The following is a 6,119-nucleotide window of genomic DNA, read 5'->3' on the forward strand; positions in this document are numbered from 1 at the left end:
ACTTTGGTGTGATTTCTTTAACTATTTTAGTAAAGTTATCTTTGAATAAACATATATATATTTCCATATAACACAGGTTTTCTTTTGTTTCTTTATTGCTGATTTTTTGTTTTGATATTCTGTTTATTACTTTCATGTGTTTTGTTTAATCTTCCCGTACAGCTACACAAAGTGACGACTAAGCTTCATCACAATGTCTTTAACGTTTTCGTTGCTGGATAAACGTGGAGATTTTAAAATAAGAGGGCACAGTAAAATATGAAGTATAATCGTTTTGTGTTTTTTTTTTCAACTACAAACTTTTAGCTCATAGTTCTGCCATCTCTTGATGGATCTGAGATATAATTACAGTTTTGAAACCTGGACTTTAAATCCTTTCCATTGATGTATTTGAAAAGGTTCAAGATCTCATACATTAATTTACTCTAATTCAGTCTGAAATAATTTCAAGTGCTGCGGTTATTGAGAATTCCCTCTTGCTTTATTCTGTGGTTAGTCCCAAGTTTTCCAGAGACATTTAACATTCTGTTTCAAAAAGTGAAGCATTTAAGACTTGCCTCAAAAGGCGAGATATTTAACATTCAGCCATAAGAAATTAGATATTTAACAGTCAGTCATCAAATATACATTCACCGTTCTGCATTAAAAAAGCGAGACGTTTTACATTCAACTGTGAAAAACGAGATACTTAACACTTTACCTTAAGGAAACAAAGCATTTAACATTCTAGAAGCCCGGAAAAGTCAACAAGTAAAAACTAGAGATCTAAAAGTCTGCCTTAATAAGCAAAATATTTAACGCTCTGTTCGAAAAAGCAAGACAATTTTTCTAACATAAAACCCATTTTGACAACAGAACACCGTGACTCAACAGCTAGCATGCCCCCCCCCCCTCGTAGAAAAGCAACAAATCTAAGAACTTATAACGCTAAAGTTCGGGTTAATTCCCCGAGGTGAACACATCATATAGTCCAATACGGATTTGCTTTAAGACAAACAAACAAGACTGACGTTTTGTAAGTGACACTTTAACACTTAAATGATGAGTAATATTTAGTGAAACGATTTTTTTCTTTTGTGGACTTAAAAAAAATAAAATATTGAAAAAGGCAAAATAATTTTAATTTTAAAGACTTAAAATAGAAGAATTGTTTGTTTTCTCACAACAAAGCCACAGAGGGCTATCTGTTGAGTCCATCGAGGGGAATCGAATCCCTCATTGTAGCGTTATAAATCTACTTACCGCTGCACTAGTGAGGGACGAGTAGGAACTCTCCATCTGATCAACTTACATTATCGTGTTTTACAGTTTTTATTATTATTATTATAACTATCGTCTTTAAAACGTCTGTAACGGTTTCGGACTGGATAATTCGAACGGTTTACTCTAAGAAATATTGTTTCTAGTAAAACGTATAATAAAATGTGTTTTATATTAATGCCTTCTCCATGAAACTGTTTACAGAAAAAGATCTTTGAAAAAACTCACTCGAAAACTTTCATAGAAAACTTATCTTGAACTTTAAAAAATAAGTTACTTGGAAAAAAAGTAGAAATTGTCACTTAAGTTATAAAACATCTATAAAAAACGATTTCCGAAGGCAATGTTTCACAATATTCACAGAAGGTTTTCTTTGAGCGGTAATGATATATGTAATATGACAAACAACTGTATTTACATAATGTCCAACTCCAATCATATAATACCCAACAGTAGTGACATAATGTGACAAACAAGCATATACAACAGTAGTGTTGCATAATCTTGCTTATGTTATGACGTGGTTTTCATGAAAACTTATTGTTGAGGATGAAATATTAAAAATTAATCAAAATTGCACACAAAAGAAAAGAACTTGTACTATTTGTATGACACTGTAAAGCGTATAATTCCAGAAAGCTTGTTTGAATATCATGCAACGTTACACGAGAGCTATATGCGCTGTGTGTCAGTAGTTTAGCAGCCTAAGACTAGAGGGAAGGCAGCTAGTTATCACCATCTACTGTTTTATCAATGAATAGTGAAATTGACAGTTGCATTACTAATGACTCCATGGCTGAAAGGGCGAGTATCTTTGGTGTGACGAGGATTCGAACCCGTGGCTCTCAGATTACGATGCGAGTGTCCTAACCATCTGGCCATGGCGGGCCAATCTCTAGCATTAGGGATATTTTCCCCCACCAGACTTTTGGCGCACATTCTAACATTACAAGTGTTTTAAAAGTTTAGTGCAGTGGATGTGAATATTACTGAAGCTACGTAACAGGTAAAATATTGTATTTTTGCATTTTATTTTTTGTCATTATTTTTTAAGCCAGGTTTTAGTTAAAATATATGCATATACATTTGGCTCCTGAAGTCAATTACGACCATTGGACCACCTTAGATTCTAATGCATTACATATTATAGGTGATTTCGGGCAGACTTTTATCTGGTGGCGTTCACTATCTCTCTTGTAGTTGTCTCTAATTTATGAGTGATAGACTAGAGGTAAAGCAGTCACTCAACATCAACGTCTGCCAGCTTTCAGGCTACTTTTTTGCCAACGAACACTAGATTTACCGTAATATTATAAAGCCCTCACGGCTGAAAAGGCGATTATGTTCAGCAATGGGATTCGAATCTTTGACCCACAGATCGCGATTCTATCGCCCTAGCTATCGGATAAGTTGATATATATACATATATGTCTATATACATATGCACATATATATATATGCATGTGCTTGTGTATATAAATTTTTGGTGTAAACAAACCAAATCTGTATTTGTAATCGGGAGAGGTCACACTGTGGTCATAAAACTGTGGCACCTGTTCTAATACATGGCAGCTCTCCATGTTTCAAAACAAAACTTTTGGAATCATAAGTCTTGGCTGTTGATAAGCTTTGTAAAAAAGCCCGTGGCCGAGTAGTTTGGATATTATAAAAACAAAGAGAGATAGAGGGGGGTTAAACTACACCTCACTCTCGTGCAAGCTCAGCCCAGAATTCAGTCCAGAATGTATGTTTGCGATCTTGACGTTGTTCACTGTGCCAAAGTTAGTTTTCTTTTTCATAGATCATTCGACAAAAATAGATGTAGGCACTTAATGACACTCTTCTTATCTGTTCTATAATTATCGATCAACAATGCCTAGAACCTGATAGTTTAGTTACCCCTCATTAACTGTTCTCACCTTTATTCATTACCTAGTTGTAAAACAGCAACTCTTTCACGTAATAGTAGTTGTCTATTCTTCGTTTGTCAAGAAGTCACGCCTGCAACCACGTTGTTTTTGACGAACCTTTTTTGAATTATCAAGCAAATTATAAAAAAACAATAGGATAACCTTTCTACCGATGATACAGCCCGCCGCCGCTAGCACTGGCTATTAATGTATTTTAAATTCAGTTTCACCTACTTACAGTAACTAAAGAATCGAAGAAGGGTTTCTTGTTATTACTGATCGAATTTATAAAGAAACCACAACAACAGCAAAAATAAATCAAATAAACAACAATAAACCGCATGGTTCAATACTCTACAATGTAGCAGTGACTAGGTTCAGGGAACTTATTACATTTCTCTGAGAAAAGCAATACAAAATTCGCCATAGACGACCAATATAATTTTTTAGCTTATTTTTTTACTTGGAGTCAGTGTCATATCTCAGTTTATTCTGTATAAAAATTATTGTTATATCTTGTACCTCGGTATTATTATTATTATTAAGCATGTGTAGCATATGGATGCTTATTTTGTAATTGCTTTTAATTTAAGTTATAGTTATGATTTAAACTAGTCCTGTTGTTCTACTATAACTGTTAACTATTTCTTACAAGTTCATTTTTATCACAACGTTTTTACAGCACAGTTCACCTAATAAAGAGCTTCCCACGTAAGTAGTTGCTTGTGAATATGATAACGTACTGTTGAGAAAGGGTTGTACGTTTTGAAATTGTTGTATAAAGCCGTTTTGTCCAAGATGTCACAGAAAAGGAGCTCATGGACTTTTATTGGATTCGTCATTTGAGTGTCTGAGAAATTTCAACTTGCACATTCATATCCACATCCACTAAAGCTATTGTTATAAAGACCTACTACAGGCACTGGTATGATAACAACGAAGACATATGGGCGTATTTATATCCGCCATCTACATAAAAACCACCTATTTCTTGGTTTATGTTAACTTTGAGACGTACTTTAAAACAAAACTGCACATGTAACGTCAGGATTTACTTGATTTATTGAGAGTTCATGGATAATTTTATCATAACTATTACTTCATTTTTGTTGGACTTAGTTCGGGGCTACAGCTCGTAAGTTGCTTTTCGCAACCGTGAATGAAAGAAACTATGATTGTCATGGTGAATTGAACATCGAATTCGAGATGAAAAACAAATGAAAGTTACAAAGTGAAACCAGAAATTTCACATTTTACTGTTTGTTTCAAGAGGAACAGATTTAGGTTTCACAGCGAATTGGATATTTCTTAAATATATATATATTAATAATTGTTACAGGTAGTGGTGCACTGCTTGTTTTAATAAATATCTATGAATAAGGACCACACCATCATCAGCATGACCATGAAGTGTGCCTGACAACTTATCAGATCAAGCAGTAGTTCCAAACACATAAAATTCATAATCCTTCTTGACCAGTCTGAATCGCTGACCTTAATTTAATCAGACCCCTCTGGGACATTTTGAATCGCTCCTTAAGGACAGACTCTAAAATTGCACTACGTAAAGTAACAGCTGCTATGCATAAAGAGTGGCAATCTATTCCAATAGCCGTGATTAATCCTACTCCAGTAGCCATGGTGTTTCGTTAATAATATAGTGTACCTATTCACATTGAAGTTTTCATTACAGAAATAGAATGTTTAAAACTACCGATAACATAAAAATAATGCAACTAATAATCTCGTCCCCTAACAACAGCAACAAGAAAAAAAAACCTTCAAGTGTAAGTAGAACAAAGGGAACAAGAGATCACTATTTATTGAAATGTTTTTCTCCATTCTCCATGAATGTTTATCTATTTATTTTACTAAAAAAACTTACTCAGATTTATAAGTTAAAATAATTTACGTGTATTGTCTTGGTGTTTCATCTGACTTTTTTTTTCCCCCAAGATTTTCTTATTACAACATGCTGGGGTCATTAGTGAGTTTAATTAACTTATTACCACTTGGCTTGACTCACGGAAAAGATGTCCATTCTATTTAAAGTACTACTGATCTCTCTGAATAAAAAAATAAACAAATTTAGCATTGCACTAGTAGTATTACGTTACACCTGAAAATGTTTGCACGTTAAGCAGGGTTTGTCCGTAATTCTTTAAAATGTTGGTAATACGAAACTACCATTATATGCAATTAGATGTTTGTTTGTAATTAAGCACAAAGCCAAACAGTGGGCTATCTGTGTTCTGCCCATCACGGGTATCGAAACCCGTTTTCTATCAGAGTGAGTCCGTAGACATACCGCTATGCTACTTGTGAGGGAGGCATAAAATTAGATGTAGGAATGATATGTACAAGAAGAGAACCGTATATAATTCATATTTTTTTCCATAGCTGTTTTCTAGTTTTTCAACTTTCAAATTAAAACATTGTTTATATTACAATATAAACATTATATTAAACATTATAACACAGTGTTCCCTTCCTTCACGTGTTAATAACCGAAATGATAGCAATAACAACAAAAATACGCTTTCACCTTTGAATATAAAATTGATTTGTCTAAGTTTTCTACTAGAAACAACTCCAGGTGTAACGAACAAGATGGAAATTAATTATTGTGCTTCTGTAACGTATAGAGAAGCTTTTTCTTTGTCTAAAACACTTGACGAAATCATTATTTTCGCTGTTTTTAAGTAATAAAGAAGATAAAATCTTCGGCAGTGAGAGAGATAACATGTCTTTCAATACGCATCATGTCTGCGAGAAAGAAATGCCACTAAACCACATGATTGTATTTGGCTTAGTACCAGGAAGAGGACTGTGAGTAGATGTTTGTTTTCAGTATTGTGTACAAAGCTACACAAGGGCTACCAACGTACATCCGTCGGTCGTTTTGATCTCATAGACTAGAGGGGAAAACAGTTAGTCAATAACACGCAC

Source organism: Tachypleus tridentatus, chromosome 8 (assembly GCF_004210375.1).
Source record: "Tachypleus tridentatus isolate NWPU-2018 chromosome 8, ASM421037v1, whole genome shotgun sequence".
Classification (NCBI taxonomy): domain Eukaryota; kingdom Metazoa; phylum Arthropoda; class Merostomata; order Xiphosura; family Limulidae; genus Tachypleus; species Tachypleus tridentatus.